This window comes from Egretta garzetta, unplaced genomic scaffold (assembly GCF_000687185.1).
Source record: "Egretta garzetta isolate BGI_Z169 unplaced genomic scaffold, ASM68718v1 scaffold280, whole genome shotgun sequence".
Classification (NCBI taxonomy): Eukaryota; Metazoa; Chordata; class Aves; order Pelecaniformes; family Ardeidae; genus Egretta; species Egretta garzetta.
Window position 1 is genome coordinate 1379281 of NW_009258219.1, and position 18986 is coordinate 1398266.

Below are 18986 nucleotides of genomic sequence, written 5' to 3' on the forward strand. Positions count from 1 at the left end.
TTACGAGTGGGGAGAGGTATAAGAAATTCTGTTATTGGTGATCATCATGAAAAATGTACATGGGAACGTAGAGCAGTGCTGCTCAAACCCAGGCTCCTGTCGCTATTAAAAAAATTATTATTTAATGAGCTTCTGTTTTCATTAATGGTGTGAGATTAAGGCTGCTTGCCACCAGGTGAATAATAATAGACGATCTTTAAGCAAATGAGGCCTTCATTCCCTTAATTTTAATATATGATAGAATAAAACATGCTTTCTTATTCTCCATTTTGTTTAACAGAAGCTTCACTGCAGACTCCTTGCTTCAGCAATTGAAAGCATTTGGTTTTACTTTGCAGCCTTTCCCTTTAAGGTTTTATTTGGAGGACAAAGTTTTATGATAAAAAATGAAAAGAAACATTATGGTGAAATAATTAACTGCACAGAAAGCTCCTTTCCGTTTAAATATTCCACTGCAGCATGTGAACTGAGGGAGAACCAGAGAAATGAGCCTAGCGCAAAGCAAATGTGAGGCTGACAGGTGAAGCTTGATGGCGTGGCTATACGCACAAGTTACCGTGAGAAAAGCTGGAGGGGAGATTTCCAGCACATTAACTGAGCCATGGGAACTGCCTGTGCACATGCCTTCTCCCAAGGTAAATGGGTAGCTTGCCCCCAGGTGAAAACAGGTCTTGCCATTTCCAATATACAGGGAGTCACTGGGCTGAAGGAGGTACCTGAAGGCAAATAGAATCATAGAATCGTTCAGGTTGGAAAAGACCTTTAGGATCATTGAATCCAACCATAAACCAAACACTGCCAAGTCCACCACTAAACCATGTCCCAAAGTGCCACATCTATGCGTTTTTTGAACACCTCCAGGGATGGTGACTCCACCAACAATCTGGACAGCCTGTTCCAATGTTTGACTGCTCTTTCAGTAAAGAAATTTTTCCTAATATCCGGTCGAAACCTCCCGTGGAGCAACTTGAGGCCATTTCCCCTCATCCTATCGCTTGTTACCTGGGAGAAGAGACTGACCCCCACCTCACTACAACCTCCTTCTAGCTGTAGAGAGCAATAAGGTCTCCCCTCAGCCTCCTCTTCTCCAGGCTAAACAACCCCAGTTCCCTCAGCCACTTCTCATGGGACTTATGCTCCAAACCCTTCACCAGCTTTGTTGATCTTCTTTAGACACAGGGTAAATACAGTGAGGTAATAATGAGGTAAATCATCAGAAGCTTATGAGGGATTCCTCCCAAGGCCTGTTGATGGCAGGAGGTATGAATATACTTGTTTGGAAATCTAGTATATGGCCTGAGTTACTTGTGATTAGTCTGAAGCAGGAATTGGGCTCTAAGAACTGGATGGTTGCAGAGAGGATCTCCAAAAGCCACATATGAATTACAGAGTAGGGAAGGTGAAACCAGGATGCAAAGAGGAATATAGCATAGTCAGCTGATGGATTGGACAAAACCCCTTTGCAGCAGCAGTTTGGGGAATGATTCTATTTGTTGAGAACAAAAAAAATAACATTGCAGCAACCAAAGATACAAAGAGAGTGACAGAATTCAGAAGAAAGCATTTGTTAGGGTGCACACAGTGGGGCATGTCTTAAAGATCTTAGAAGATAAATTCGTGCAGTTTCTAGAAATATCCAGTGTAAAATTATGTCTAATTAAGGTTTAAATAAAAGTCAGGACATTGGTACTTTTTACAGTAAAACACGGTAGCAAGGAAGGCTTAAAAGGAGATTAAGAGCTCTCTGTTACCATCCTCAGCTAGAGCTGCTGGATAAGACACCCAACAACGGATGGTAGATTTTAACTTGGGCTGGGTGAATCATACATATCAGCCTCAGTTATCTGCACAAGTACTGTAACTGCATTTATATTTGTAGAAGGGGGAAAGAATGAATCAAAGGCAGAACCTGCTGAAATGTCTGTGAAAATTTGGATGGGGTTAGCAGCACTTCTGTATTGTACAAAACTTTAAACAAAACTGCAATCATCTCTTAACCACCCTGAGCTAAAGTGCCATTTTAGAAGGCAGAATTTGTACAACCACAGCTAAATTAATTGGGATGACAGAAAACATATCATGAGATTTTTTTTTTTTCAATTTTGGGTGTAATTACAATCTCCTTTTAACCCATCCCTTCCCCATAGTTGCATTATGTAATTGCATTATTCCAAAATCAAAACATAATAATGATCAGTTAAAGCACCCAGAGGTTTGTTCCAAATGCACATATTCCAGAAACAATTATATTTTGCTTTAAAAGCGAGAACACTCAGTGCTCTGCTTATTATTCGTGCTCAGAGCCCAACAATCATATTTTATTCAGGATACTTACTGTCCCAGATAGGTGCCTGGCAAATTGCTCCGAACATTTTCTAGTGCAATTATGGACAGATTGCTTAAAGTTTGAGTCCAATAAATGGAATGGCATTGTGACATGGTTTGTGCTTATTTATAAGAAAATGTAAACAGCTTTAAACCCCCCTTATCTAATGGTGTGCGAAGTCCTTAACCGCAGTGGTTATCAACAGGTAGCTAGATTTTTCTTTTTGTAATGAAGCTAAAAGGAACAAGCCATGAATGAGTGACTAGAGAACAATGACAATTACTGACGTTTTTAATTGTACAGCACTGGTTGGTAACTTACAGCCTTTTTAAACACAGGTGTTGTTTTTCTTGTTTAATTCTACTCAGTATTAATTCCTTAATCTAGCTGACCATTAAACTGCATCTGCTGGCAGAGGCTGTACAGAGTGGGAAACAGCAGGGAGAATGGGGGCACAGATTTTTTTGGTAGGACTGCAAGCTTAAAACCTTAAAAATACTTCCAATAAAATTCAGGAGCTTTCTGTCCTCCTCACAGATTGCAGAAGCCATGAGATCCAACAGAGCAACAGGACATGGATTTAGCTAGTTTGTTTATTTGAACTTGGCTTGTGTCCATGTGCTTTCCTTCTCGTTCAATATTGCATAGGGACAACCACTACCATTTAGAACATTCATCATACTGCGCTCTAACAGATGCCTTTCTTTCTAATTTCCAAAGAGGATCCTATCGATATGGTGGCAGCTCCAGTGAAAGGTGTAATAAAGGGCTGGTATGATTTTTCTGTGTAATACACTTGGTTAAGAGATTTTTTTATGTACTTGGGATCCATTAGTATTTACAAGTAAGTCACAGCCACATGAATACACAGAGGGAAGTTTCCTCTCAAATTCCACGTGTGCTCTGATGTTGGAGGCTGTTCAGGTGGTGGTCTGAACGTCTGGCTTAGGTTTTCAAAGGAAATACACAGAGATCCTTGCCCTATTCCCTTCAAGTTAAACTGGAGACTACAATAGCTGCCTTTATAGAAACACACAAATTAGAAGAAGTGGGATGATCGTTCAGTTTTACTGTACCATAGACAATAACCAGACAACCAGTTAGTTTAAGAGAAAAAGGCACAAGAGTGTAACACTGCTCATTATTCCACATTAACAAGCAAGTGCACTGCAGTGAGACCCCAGCCTCAGTTTTAATTACCGTATCCTGCAGAATCTGAACCCAGACCCACACAGCCCAAGAGACCAGAGCACAGCTAATCTGACACTTTGCTTTTTTGTCCCCCCGCAGTTTTACATTTTGTCCAAAGCTTCAGAGCTTGCCCTACCAATTTTGCTCTGTGTTTCAAAAGTCCTTCAAAATTTCTGCAAGCAAAACTTTACAGCAGCATTCAAAGCTTCCCTTAATTTCCAGAGCTGATCAGAAGGGAAGTTGGCCCTGCAGGTATTAAATGGCAATTTGGATTAAAATGCCTCATTTAAAGAAATTACTCCATGGATGAATGGTTACCTTGCAGGAAGAGAAAAATAAACTGAAGGACCATTGAGCTGGCATATGTTTGTGACCCGCAATAGAAGATCCCTGGGAATAGTCGCAAAAAAAGGCAAAAAGAAACCTACTTTGCAAAAGCAGCAGGATGAACGACAGGCACATCCCTGGTTTAAATCCAGGGTAGGTTTGGCTTAGAGTCTTTCCTCCTTACTGGAGAGAGCTGTGAGAATCTGTGCTTTTATTTTAAATGCATAACCGTCAGGAGGAAGGCTGGAGACCATTTTAACATGAAAATTAAAAGTGAAGCAAAGAAAGAATAACATTCAGAGGGTATGATTTTCTGTATTCTAATCGTTTCCTCTCTTCACTACAGATGTGAGGTACAGGATAAGGGAGTGACATGAGCCGGACTGTTTTTCAACAAATTTACAATTTAATTACACAAGGTACACAGAATGGAAAAGGAATACTTCATTCCCATTTTGAAGGATGGTTAATTCAGGGACTAAGTGATTCAGTGATTTTTTTCAGAGGGAGCCTGTGCTATTGAGCAAGAAAATACTCTAGAAATTTCATGCTCATCCTTTCTTTCTCTGTGATTAATAACATTACCTTGTTAAAAATTTAAAAAATTGCTTTTCAAGGACACCTGCAAAATATCCTGGCTTACATCTATTTTTTAACACATGTGAAAGCAAAGTTTTAACGCTGAAATGACCATGAAATCCTTTAACAAGAAGAGCTGGTGGGAAGTCACTACAGAGAGACCTTGTAGCCACTTTTTGTGAGGCTTGTCAGATCTACACTTGCAGGGCTCACGGATCAAGCAGAGACTCGTAAGGTCATTTCAGATCTGCATCTTACCTGAACTCTGCTCCCCAAAAGTAGCTTCTAAGCAAGGTAGTTGCTCAGAGACTTGACGCCGGGAGAAGGGTATCTTGGTACGGCATAACCCACGGGTTTGCTGTTAAAAAAATGGTGCAACAAGTGTTACAACAAATGCTTCTCAAAGCAGAAACTTGGCTGTAATCACATACCTCTTTTGCCCTCATTTAAAAAAAAAAAAAAAAAAAAAAAAAAAAAAAAAAAAAAAACTAACACATGTGAAAGCAAAGTTTTAACGCTGAAATGACCATGAAATCCGTTACCAAGAAGGGCTGGTGGGAAGTCACTACAGAGCGACCTTGTAGCCACTTTTTGTGAGGCTTGTCAGATCTACACTTGCAGGGCTCACGGATCAAGCAGAGACTCGTAAGGTCATTTCAGATCTGCATCTTACCTGAACTCTGCTCCCCAAAAGTAGCTTCTAAGCAAGGTAGTTGCTCAGAGACTTGACGCCGGGAGAAGGGTATCTTGGTACGGCATAACCCACGGGTTTGCTGTTAAAAAAATGGTGCAACAAGTGTTACAACAAATGCTTCTCAAAGCAGAAACTTGGCTGTAGTCACATACCTTTTTTGCCCTCATTTAAAAAAAAAAAAAAAAAAAAAAAAAAAAAAAAAGAGAAAGAAGTACCCCATTTCTAAAGCCAATCTATTTTAAACTACAATTTCCCGTGCCTGCTGTAAAGGCACCTGGTTGCTCATTTGAAAGGTGCAGAAAATGGAAAAAATTTCCCAGGTTTCCCAACACAATTAATCCCTACTGAATCTTCCTGATTAGCTTATTTTTGTCAGATAATTAAGATCTTTAGCAAATTACTCACATGCTCAGGTTGTAAGTGTCATTTATTTCATAAGCCTTTTTTCAAAACTAAGACTTTTTTCCAAATATTAAAAAGATGCCACACGAGTGGGCGGGTGATGAGGAGAGAGTGGAATAGAAAAAGGCTGACAACTTCTGAAGGGAAAGTGCAGGGAGTTGAGTGCTACAGACAGAAAACTGAGGCGAGAGGAAGGAAGGAGACCCAGAGAAAGGGAAACTGCAGAGCAAGAGAGGGATACACTGGAGGAAACTGGAGAGGAGGGAGAAAACATGACCTGGAAAGGGAGTAAATAATAAGACAATAAAATTATTCCTGGTATCCCTGCCCATACCAGCCATCAGAGCAAAACGGGTTGCTTCAAGCTCTACTTCATACATGCCTGTAACCATCATGCCCATTTTTAAATAGGAGGGCCTGTTCCCTTTTTCCCATCCTTGCTGTTGTGGTTTAACCCCAGCCGGCAGCTCAGCCCCACCCAGCCGCTCGCTCACTCCCCCCAGTGGGATGGGGGAGGGAATCAGAAGAGCAAAAGTGAGAAAACTCATGGGCTGAGATAAAGACAGGTCAACAGGGAAAGCAAAAGCCGCACATGCAAACAAAGCAAAATGAGAAATTCATTCCCTGCTTCCCACGGGCAGGCAGGTGCTCAGCCATCCCCAGGACAGTCGGGCTCCATCATGCGTAATGGTGACTTGGGAAGACAAACGCCATCACTTCAAATGTCCCCTCCTTCCTCCTTCTCGCCCCCAGTTTATATATAGGCATGATGTCATATAGTATGGAACAGCCCTTGGGCCAGTGGGGGTCAGCTGTGTCCTGGCTGTGCCCCCTCCCAGCTCCTTGTGCCCCTGGCAGAGCAGGGGAAGCTGAAAAGCCTCTGCCTGGTGTAAGCCCTGCTCAGCAACAGCTAAACCATCAGTGTGGTATCAACATTCTTCTCACCCTAAATCCAAACCGCAGCACTATGCCAACTACTAGGAAGAAAACTAACTCTATTCCAGCCGAAACCAGGACACTCAGTTACACTTTTCCACTCAAAGTGGTGTTTCTCCAGCCTGGGATTGCCTCTTTACAGTGCTCACAGAGGCCTCAATCTCAGTCAGTGCCTCTAAATGCTACTGAGAGACAAATTAAAATAAGTAGGAGAGAAAGACAAGAGTCCTAGACCCAGGGCTTTTTCCCATCCATGTATATCATCTATCTTTTAAAATAACATGTTAATCCATTAAATAGGGATTTAAGAAAAAGAAATGCTCTTGCTCTTTTTAAAGGAGTTTACAACAACTGACATTTGTTTTCTCTGACCATTTCATTGCTCTGTTTATGGTTCTTTCACCACCTATAAAACTCAAACTTTTTAAATAAAACACTCGAGTTCCAGAGAAAGGGTTTTTATCTCCTTAATGAATACAAATGTCTCTAATCCACTTTACAAAACTTGAAATAAAGCCTATAAATGTACTGTGGGTGTTTGATGATGTTTGCCTCCTTTATTAGTCATGTAATACGGCCCTGCAATGTTTTTTCACCTTGGGTTTTAAACTCCTCTCTCTGGACCTTAATTGCTTGCTGACAGGCTCAGGATTGCCCTCCTTCTCCCCCTCCTTCCTGCCTGGCAGACCCTCAGCAAGTTGGATGCTTTGGCAAATAGTTTGAGACCCATGGTTTCAGAAGAGAGGCACTGTCAAAATCGGGAATGTGTATCACTGAGCATTACTGCCATTACTGCTGCTGTGCCCGACAGCATCATGAATGTATGGCATATTTGCATCCTGGAAGATCCCAAAGCAGGCACATCCTGGGCTGCAGCTGAATGCTTACAGCCAGCTTCTGCACTTCACCGACCCCTTGGGCTTATCTGTGCAAAGCCGTATGTCACAAAACATATGGCATAAATATGTATGGCATAAAACCTAAGTCAATGCTGGTTGCCTGGAGTCCCTAAGGGCTCATCCAGCCACCACACTCTCTGGTGTCCCAAGCTTGGCCCCTTGTGGTGGCAGTGAGGAACTTGCTGTGATATCTCCATGCTTCCCAAGGGCTCCTACACCTCTCTGTGGGATGAACCAACACATTCATCTTAATAGGCAGGAACTTGGGTACTGGGTATGATGCTTCCTACATGTCTAATCTTAAGCTTCCCACTGTAAATCAGAGGCACTATTTTGAAAAAGGTAAACAACAAAAAAAATCATGATCTCTCGTATGGGTTGGAAAGATAGACTGGACCCGCACCAACCTCATTTAATTGCCTTTAGTTTTCCCCTCAAAAAACAGATCAGAGATGTGCTGCAGAAAATGAATGCCTAAGGCAGCAGATTAGCAATATTCTCTGCCAAAATCAGCTAACTCTGAGTTCAGGAAGAGACTGTGGTTCTGCAGTTTTGCAGTGGGCTGCAAATGCTCTGCACGTGTCCACACCTCACCTGCCAGGGCAGCCAGCTCACATTTTGCTCCAGAACTGACTTGCAGGCTCATCTCCTGTCCTACTCAAAACCAAAAATATCCTGTGTGCCGCTGGAGCCAGGGCCTAAGTAACAGGGTTCCATTACCACTGTAGCCAGCACATTTCTCTGACTTAAGGAAATGTTGACTCCTATCTTCAGGGCAGAGGGAACACACATTAAGCACCACCAAATGAATTATTATTGCTCAGGTAAAAGAATGAGGCCAATTCCATCTTGAACTCCACCAGCATCCCTCCAGGCTCTCTATAAGATATCAATAAGATGGACATCAGGTTTTGGAGCACTAATATATTTGCAGAGCTAACTAAAGTGAAATTTAGCAGTAAAAATGTTGTGGCAAGAACAAATTTCATGTTGTGAGATGCAAACATTGATAATTATTTTACTGCCTGCACGAAAGCAGTGCTTCTGGGATGCAAAACAAGCAGGAGCAACATTTTGGTCAACCAGAAATGAGGGAACTGTCAGTAAAACCTAAGCTAAGAGAAAGGGAGAAAGAGGTTTCATATTGCTGGTGCCTGTGAACCAAGTAGGGGCAGTGAGATATTTTTAAGCTTAGTTTTAGTCTTAACGCGTTTCATCAAGCTGCCATAGAAATCTTGAGGTTTTTCTTCTCCCTCTTTGATTTACTCCCCTCTACAGAATCACTGTGTAAATCTCCAGTTTTAGCTGCCTTGGAGACAAAGTCACACGACTGAGAAATGGTATATTGCCTAAGAAAGGCAGTGCATCATGAAAGCTAACGTATCTAATACCCCGCTGAGTATTTGATTGCAGGTTACAAATGTGCAGTGACGCTAGGCCAAAGTTTACTGATGGATCCTGCCCACGGTGAGTGCTGTCCTATTTCCCTAGAGCTCATCCATAGCTTTAGCACTGCAGTACCGTCCATGCGGTTGAAAAGAGAAAACTGTGATCCTTCACTCATTCTCTTCCTCACAAACTAAAAACCCCCACAATTTTCTACCTCAAGTTTAGTACATTTTTCATGTTTGCTGGCAACAACTTCCACCTGCAGGAAACCAAAGACGAAAAGATGGTTCTGAGTGTGACAGCTGATTGCACTCATGACATCTGCATTCTATCCCTACCATTTTTACCCCCTTGCTGGGTAAGGGCTTGCTAAAGCTTCTTCAGCTTTGGATTGACCTCTGGTAAGTGCTATGCAAGCATAAAGATGAATTGCATGTGGTCCAGGAAAGAAGCAAGCACATACTCTGTGTATCGGTGGTAGCTCTCCCTGCCTTGTGGAATCATAGAACATTTTTGGATCTTCTATGTTGGCTTCCAGCATGCACTGGGTGCAATGAAAAATGCCAGAAAAGAAAAACTAACCATTGACAATCCAAATGGAGAAGATGGAACATTTTTATTCAAGTCTGCCACCAATGGCAGGTGAACTACAGAGAAATGCATTTTGCAGCAAGATTCCTTTTTCAGTGTTAGAAGACAATAATCTTTCCCTGTTTCTTATCACAGAGCTGGGCCCTGTCAGGCAATGACTGGATCAGCATGCCATCAACGTAGCTTCCATGTTCCAACATTAAACATTTTTTCCTTAAAACAACACAAACCAAAACCAAAATCAAAAGCAACAACTGTTTTGCCATTGGCCAAGAGTGACCAAAAGATTGAATACGTCTTGAGACCAGTTCCCGGTGACCAGTGGTTTAGCCACCCCAGTCGCCTCAGGCCACTTCCCAGCAATTCAGTTTGCAACTCTGCCAGGTTTATGGTCTCGTGTTGTGAAAAGAGGTTACTGCTCTGTATATTGCCAGCCCAGCATCTTTCAGTAGCATTAAATTCATTTGAAAAGAAAACATTTTACACTGTAACTAAGCACCTGATAGCAACAGCTATGTGGAAGGAAGGGAAGATTAAGAAAAATCAAAAGACTTTATGTGTAAGTGATCAGGAGAAAATACACTGCACAACCTGAGAGATTTTGCCTCTAGAGCCAAAAGAATTATTGAGAATAGGCAAAGCACCACAGAAGCATTCCCAAGAGGTTAGAAGGAACTGAAGCAGGCAGATGGGATTGTAAATAAACTCACTGACATATGTGTAGAGAGGTGAAATTCAGCTCCCAGTCACACACAGAGAAAACCCCACCCCACAGACCTTTCCTGCTCTGTCCTGGAATCCAGAGAGATGAGGCACAAACAGGACCAACAAGTAAGAAAAGGAGAGAGGGGGAACTTCGTATGAAAAAGATTTGCTCTGTGTCCGAAGAGGCTCTATATTCATCAGAGCAGCACAATCAGAATCACATCTCATGACAGCAGAAGTAATAAAAGAGAAAAGATTTTGCCACAGAGCAGAAATGAGGAGGCCTCTCTATCACCCCTGCCCCAGTGGGAGCAGTCAAATCTTTCAACTAGCAGAGAAATTGAGCTCAGTTAAAGAAGGACCCTAGGCACCAGCAATGTCTGTGTTCTGGAAGTTATTATCAGAGAATGACTGGGTTTTCAGGTACACCTTGAGCACTCTTTGCTTATTGTGGAGAATTAGACTATTTGCATGCTCTTCGGTGTACCTACAGCATTTACTAAGCAATTACAACCATTAACATGATCTAACACATTGCTTCAGAGCTCCAGTTGCATAGAGAGCTCGCAAAGGATTTTTCCCCTCCTCACAAGCTGCCTTAGAGCAGAGAGGTGTTCCAAGATGACACACCAGGCACGTGGTCTGACTGCTATATCTTATGGAAATGTCTTAAGGCAGAATGATTGCTAATCTGGGAAAAGGAAAAGAAATTGTCACTTAATAAACCTGTGCTTTTTTTTTTTTTTTCTTCCTCTGCAGCACAGGCATCTCGCTGCTGATAACTCAGCTGGCAAGAATTCTGGGTCTTTGGGTCCCATTGGCATCTCTTGTGCACAGGCACCGAGGCAACTACTGAAATGTGTTAAATATTAAGTAGCAGCAATGATTTCCAGAAAACCATCAGTGTTTTCTTAGAGGTTTACGAAAGAAGAACTGCCACCTTACCAGTAGAGTACTTTTAAAAACATACAGATCTTCCTCAGTTAAAAAAATTAATCTAGTAAGAGCTTGTACTTTTCTTCTTACAAAGAGGAGGTTTGTCAATAGCCTACTCTTAGGACTCCTAACATTTTAAGACAGCCGTAAACCAAACCTGCTACTGGTGTTACCACTCATCGCTCCGTGAGGACTCTCATGTGTCAGATGGGTATGTCCGACCTTCAACGAGACCATTCTGTAAGTCTTCTGGCCATTTTGACCAGATGGCTTTACAACCTGCAATGAAAGCTTCTATCAAACGGTCCATTTGAATAATCCTAGCTAACACTTACCTACATCATTAAAAGTATAGCATAAAAAAAAGTGTAAGCTACAGTAAAATAGTAGTTGTAAAGGATATCACTCATCATGAGAGTGATAAACTGTTATTGCCTGATGCTTCCGCCCAGTAAAAAAACCCCGCTCCTCCCATGAGCTTGAGCATTTCATTTAATAAAACAAGTAACTAAAAGTGGATTTATCTGCTGTTACAGTTGCCAAACACTCCACATATAAATCATGAATCTCTCAATACAGCAAGGACACAGATAAGTTTATAATGACCTAATGTCACAGGAATAATGATAATTAATAATAATAAAACAACTTCCATCAATATTAAGATGTATCCTGTGCTTTTCATTGTCACTTTTCCGATCTTCATTCTTTTCTGAATTTAGTCCTCTAATTAATTAATGGGAATTTTGGCCAAATGGAACTTTGATTTGGTAAAAATGGAAAGGGATTCATCATTGGGTTAATGAGAAAGAGCAGAATAAATTGGAGATTGTATTTCTGAAGAATTAAAATCATATCAGTAATAATATCTTGTAATATCAAATGTTGGTTTCACACTAACATAGATTCAGTAATTTACCTCATCACGTGGTTTGGTTTAAGGTTATTGCACTTGGAGAGACTCAAGAAAGCATTCAAACTACTATCCTCATTTCTGTTCTTCCCACAAACTCGGATTTCAGTTTGAATTAAATCCCAAATTGCCTCCTTGGTATTGGTGGGGTAAAAATTCACTTCAGTCTGTGATGTAGCAGCACCGCTGTTGAGGAAATGAACCAAAAGCAAACTCACTTATATGAACAGATGAGAAATGCAGCATGACAGAATTTCTGTAGTTATATATGGGAGGAATTAAAAGCAAGGGCATTTCTATAATAAGCCATGGAAACTCCTGACCATAAACTGAACCAAAAATATCAGGTAACCTTCCCAAAATCACAGAATCACAGAATGGCAAGGGTTGGAAGGGACCTCAGGAGATCATCCAGTCCAACCCCCCTGCTAAAGCAGGTTCACCTAGAGCATGTTGCACAGGACTTCATCCAGATGAGCATTGAATATTCCCAGAGAAGGAGACTCCACAACCCCCCTGGGCAGCCTGTTCCAGGGCTCTGGCACCTTCAAAGTAAAGAAGTTCTTCCTTATATTCAACTGAAACCTCTTATGTCTCAGTTTGTACCCATTGCCCTTTGTCCTGTCGCTGGATACCACTGAGAAGAGTCTGGCTCCATCCTCGTGACATCCACTCTTGAGGTATTTGCACACGTTGATTAGATCCCCTCTCAGTGTTCTCTTCTTCAGGCTGAACAAGCCCAACTCTCTCAGCCTTGCCTCCTAGGGGAGATGCTCCAGTCCCCTCATCATCCTTGTTGCTCTCCTCTGAACTCTCTCTAGGATTTCCTCATCCTTCTTGAACTGGGGAGCCCAGAACTGAACACAGTGCTCCAGGTGGGGTCTCACCAGGGCAGAGTAGAGGGGGAGGATAACCTCCCTCGACCTGCTGGCCACACTCCTCTTAATGCACCCCAGGATACCATTGGCCTTCTTGGCAACAAGGGCACACTGCTGGCTCATGGTCAGCTTGCCGTCCACCAGGACTCCCAGGTCCCTCTTGGCAGAGCTGCTTTCCAGCAGGTCATCACCTACCAGCCCCAATAGGTTGGAGCTACTGCACAGTGTGAGTTGCATTACATCATTTCATCACTGAAAGCACAAAGATATCTCCCGGACATTACCACTGAGGAAGATGTTAAGCTGCTAACCATATTTTGGCAAAGTTCGTCATGAAAAAACTAAAATAGTTCCTTTTTAGAGTGGATATTTTATCATGATGATTGGGCCTGGAATTCCTAGGAAGGAGGGGGGAAGAGATTTTGCCCTTTTATTAGCTCTAGATCAGTCACTTGTGATGGTGACAGCCACACCGTGACCAGTGCTGTGCCTACTGCTGAAGACAGCTGTGACTCCTTCCCCCCTTCTCTCTCCCTCCCCAGAGGTAATTCTCAGTGCAGGTAGGGATATGAATAAGGTGAACAAACAGACATTTTATGGATCATTTGTCATAGTTATGCCAAAGCAAGGAAACATCGAACTGCAGTTAAAGAAAGGTAAGAACTTCGGGAAGAAGCTTCAACACTTCTACCTATTTGCTGCATGCATTCTACCCTTCCAGAGCCAGATTTAAAATCAAAAATATTCCTGAACTATTTGAAAACTCCTCACCTCTAGGTGATGTGTTTATTCCTATTAGAGCTAAAATGGGAAAAATAACAAACAAAGCTTTAAATTTCTTAGAGCAAGGGCCACATATTGGAAGATAGTAAGCACAGCAGTAACATCACAAATTACTGTAAATTGAGTACCTAGTTGTAATTTTACTTTCATTCTTTCCTGATAGATATTAGCTTGAATTTGATTACCTTTTATGTGTACTAAATTGGAGTTATGAGACACTAAATGTGCAGCTCCCTGAAGGAAGCACACAACAGTTAGGATTGGGAATGGGTTACTGAGGTTGCAGGTATCCGTCAGCTAGACCACACCAGGAAAGTAACAAATGAGTCAGGGTTTCTGTCTGTTCCTGACTGTACCATTGATTCCCTACATGACCTTTTAATAGTCATTTACAACATGGGTTTTTGCTAAGAATTTCAGACTGTGCACACTTGAAAATCCCCGAAGTTTGGACATCAGTGAAAATTAGTTTGTCATTACTGGAACTGGCAACTAATTTAGGAAATATGGACACTGATTACAGAAAATGATGTCAAGTTTAGCAGATCATTGCCATTAGAGTGCAGTCCTGTTCAGAACAGACCTTCTCAGAGACGTAACTCGTTCATCCATTTTTTAGTGTTCCAACGTGCAGAAGAATACTAATATCTCCTTTATAGGTAAAAAGCGGGAGCAGCCAGTTGCTGTGTCAGGTTCCTGCAGTCCTGAGTGCTGGGAACAAAGAAGGGTATGGCCAAAACCTGCTGCCCACCTGCAGCGCTGACCTGGCAGACCAGCCCTCACTAGTCCCAGGCAGCCAGAGGCTGTGTGAGCATAAAATTGCCTTTGCAATTAGCCAGGCATTTTACAATTGCAGAATTTTTATGTGATTGCTTGGAATATACCAAGCGGTATCATCTCCATAAATAATTCTAAAACATCTCAGATGTCTTTTATTGTAAGAACCATCTGTTATTTCCAGCTGAAATCTACCTCCTGCTCCAAATATCTTGTGCCTCATCCTTTACTGAAGAAGCAGCAAAACTACGTATTAATGGCCTGAGCAACAGAAAACATGGCCTGCAGAATTTTGACCTAAGCAACCCAGCACAATGAATGCTCAAGACATCTCTTGCAATGCTTCTGTTGACCAGGGACCAGATCTTTTTGATGATGGCTCACCTGGCTTTGAGTGTCCTACCTGGGGAGGATGCCCAGACATCCCGTTTATGGGACTCAATGCTAGAAAAAGAATCTCTGCCATCTTTGCATGAAATGAGGTAAGAAGCCATTGAAGAAGGAGATATAATGGGAAGTGAAAGAAAAAAGAAAAGTGAAAGGAAATACATATTAGAGTAGCAGGTGGATCACCTTTCCAGTGACACGGTCCCTGACCAGTTCTTGAACTCCACTGCTCCACTTCTAGGATCTGGTTCAGTTGTGCTCTCATCTTTAGAGCCTATTGCTTCTCTTTTGTGAGGGGAAACATATGCGGTGCGCTGAAAGAAGTGGTGAAATAACCCCATGCACACGAGTTAAAAAAAAATAAATCAGTGATCCAAGTTCTGCATTTAACCATAGCCATGTTTAGTCATAGGCTGGAAAAGGTGAGCACAATCTGGATCCAATTTTTCTTGAATTCAAGCTCCAGGCTCAGTTTTAGCCTGCACACAACATCCTTGCCTGCATATAATTCCCCAGTATGTTTAATCTGGCAGCTATGTTTTTGCTTGCGCTATTGTGCTATACGCTGTTAAACACCTGCTACATCCCTCTCTTGGGGGTGGCTGCTTTTCTGTGGTGGGTGAAGCGATTCCCCTATCCAGGGCAATCTGTAATCAGCTGTTCCTCTTTCAGAATGAAAGGCAATATATAAATGTAAATGGTATTACAGCGCCTGTCTTTCACTTACTCTTGCAACATGGGAAAACATTTTTTTTTACAATACATTTCATCTACGGCAAAAGCACTTTCCAAGACATCTTTTACCTCGATGCTGACACGTATTAGCATCTAAACCAGAAAAGCCCTCCATTATTAATTTTTAAATAATGAAAACGCTATTCCTTCTCAAGCCTGTCACCGGCTATAGATCTTAATCAGTTTCAGTCCCATTATGGCGATGCCTGCCGCAGTGAAACAGGGTTTGGAAAGAATTTGTCACCCAGGGAAAAATTATTTTCTTTTCAGTGGGATCCACAGCATTAAAAAAATTATAGCAGCATATGCCCTCTGATATATTTTATTAAATGCTAAATGTTAGGAATGTACATAAACCAAATTCTGGATAGTTTTCAGCTTCCCATTAAAGTTCTGCTTTGGAAGCATTACGAGGGCAGGCTGCCAGCTACAAAGAAAGTAGCTACGCTGTTAGGAAGGACACAATCTTTTATTGTCTTTTCCCTTTACAAAGTGGTTGCAGTCAAATGGTGCGTGGCTGCTGGCACTTAAACAAACGATGAAGCAGACATTGGGGAGTATCCTTTTTGTTTGCAATCATCTTGCACTCTCTCCTTCACTAGCCATGAACATTGCCACGGCAGATACACCTCTGAGGCTCCTCTGACCTCTCATTTGTGCATGAATTTTCCCCCTTTTAATAATGATCATTTCAAAAACACCCTACAGAAGAATACCCTATAGAAAATCAGGTTCTTGCATGGATGTTGGTTGCTTTGCTCAAAGTTCCCTGTGACACTCATGGGTCATCTTCACCTGTCTTCCTCACCCAGGTCAGTCTCTTGCAATTGGCAATATCCAAATTTCAAATTTTTTTTGGCAAATCTGAAACCCAACCACACACTCTCAAGAAGGATGGCATCTCTGAGACTACAATGAATATTTGAAATCCTATTGCCTGTCATCACAGCACAACGTCGAGAGTAGGACAGAAAATAAAACTGTCTCAGTGGCTGCCAGAGCGATCTTGGATAAACCATCTCATTTCACTCGAGTCATCTTTCTTAGTCCTTGAAGTGGGGGTGAAAATTCCCATATTTTTCAGCCCATTTTGAGCGTATAAGATCAAAGATTCTCTCAGCATACATACAAAATAGTTCCTACACCACCAATTTAAAACCTTAAGTCAATTAAACATAAGTCTCAAAAAATCTTTGGCATAAAAAGCTTGTTGGAATACAGGAAATAACCAGGTTGAAACTTAAAGTGTTTCTGGTTCTATTGAAAAATGCCAACATCCCAAGTGTCCTGGGGGTAGATGTGCCTGGGAACAGTACTATATTTTTGTTGCTGGAGCTTTTCTTCTAGTTGAGATCTCACACAAAGTGCCTGAGATGGGCAAACAAACACCTAAGTAGGGAACCAGACGTTGCTGCATGACATACTTTATTCAGCCTCTGTCAAACTCATGTATTTGGATAAAAAAAGGATCAGAAAACCCATTCTTGTATTCAATATCAGTAGTTGTCAGTCATTAAAGGAATTGACAAAAGGAACCAGTGGCCCTGGTCTCATCATCGTGTGCCATGTTTGCACTATGGCATTACTTCATTGTAGACTGAAGTGAGGGGTAGCATGATTGCAAACGTGTTAATCAAATCCAATGCACACTATTCTGACCCCATCTTTTGGTGAAGTACCTCACTCTCCCTTTTGATCTGAGAACTGTTGAAAACACAAGTAACCAAACCTCTAAAAAGATGACAACAACCGTGCAAGCAAGGACACTCCAGATCAATCTCCCTCCTTGTATGAACGGTGTACACACCTACACAAAAAAGAAAGGCACTCAGATACTTCACATTAACCCTATCTCCTTCCCTTTAGACAGTGACTTCAGTAAATTGTTCGATGCTTTCTTCTCCTCCCACCGTTTAATTTTTATATTTTTTTTTAATTAACTATTTTTAAAAGATCCTAAAGTACTGAGAACTGCTGGCTCCAGCCCTCTGAAGAAAGACAGCCAAACACATGATGCTGGTGTGCAACAGCATGACCTCTCCAGGCACCAGGAGTCTCCTAATGAGCAGTAGCGGGAAGCAACATCTGCCTCTCTAGATCCAGAAACAGAAGGTAAAAATCTGTTGCTGAAGAATTCTTTGTTCCAGATGGCAAAGCAGTACCTCCTTCCTCCTCCCAGACACTTAGCTGGCCAAGAGGGGCAGCACCCATTACACAGGCTGGTTTCCTAAAGGAGGCAGGACTTTAAAAGCAGCCACATAAGAGGAACAAGGAAAGAAGACCAGAAGAAGGCCTCCTCTGCTTTTGTCACTGCTGGCTCTGCTTCTAAGATTGCTCCAGCAAGCTAAATGTCTTCTCCGTTCCCCCGGTCCTCTGCAAAAGCTTCTCTCCCCTGGTACGCTCCCTCTTTTTCCTTCCCAGCACGTAGGCTCTCTTGGACAAGCAACGCCCTGCAACAACTGCCATTCTTACTGCTGCCAACCAGCTGGCTCTGTGTTAGCATGAACTCCTTTGCTGCCGTTACTGCAGTTCCCTGACCTTGACAGGGTGGTAGCAGAGCCAGCACCTCCTCTTTGCTGCAAGTACAAAGTACTTAGCTGTTAGCACATGCCAAGGCATTTCCAGCCCTACCAGCACTTCTCTCTCCAGAGCACCCCACGGTCAGAGCATGGTCTGTGCTTTTCTTAGTCAAAGCTTTTCTTAGTCAAACCACATCTCTCCTGCAGATGCATCTCTATGGCCATCTTTACTCTTCTCTCATCCTCACTACTGCATTGATCACAGCGTGTTTCCTTCAAGGGAGATAATAGCTTAACAGTCTTCAAGCTAAGGGAGATATACGAGTCAACATCTGCTGAAAATGTGGCCCTTTGACAGGGAAAGTGAATTATCGCAAATTCTTCCTCGCCTCCAAATATCTCTTCCCACGTGATGCAAGTTACAAGCAGCGATATAGCATACATTTTCCCAAGCTGCTAAAACTACGACGAGTCATAATTTATTTTCCTAGTTGCCCTTATTGTTTGTGACTCCTTACTAATAACACTGTTTGGAAATAAAGCAGTTCTTAAAACTTATATGCAAATACATAGCCATGCCAAAATTGTAAATACACAATCACTTAAAATATGCGCAGACATCTATAAGTCACAGGAATAATACTGATCCGTAGGTAACTCTACAAATATATATTGCACCTCTGGAGATTGCATACAGCTCCAAACTCATTTCCCAACAATATTTATACTCACAAATGGACTTCTGCTTAGAATCAGGGTGGAAAAGGTATACCTATAAAGGAAGCCCAAATTTGCTTTCTTTCTACCTCACCAAAATTTTGACCCACACAATATGTTATTAATAATCTACTTCTGTTTAACAGTAAAATTTAAAAGTAAAATGCTAAAAAAAAAAAAAAAAAAAGCAAAACTGTGATCCAGGAGAGAGGACCTGGTTTCATTTTTCATGTCCTCTCTATTTCCCAGCTCCTTTGCTTGCCTGCTTGCAGCACAGTAGCATTCGTTGCTTTTCTATACCT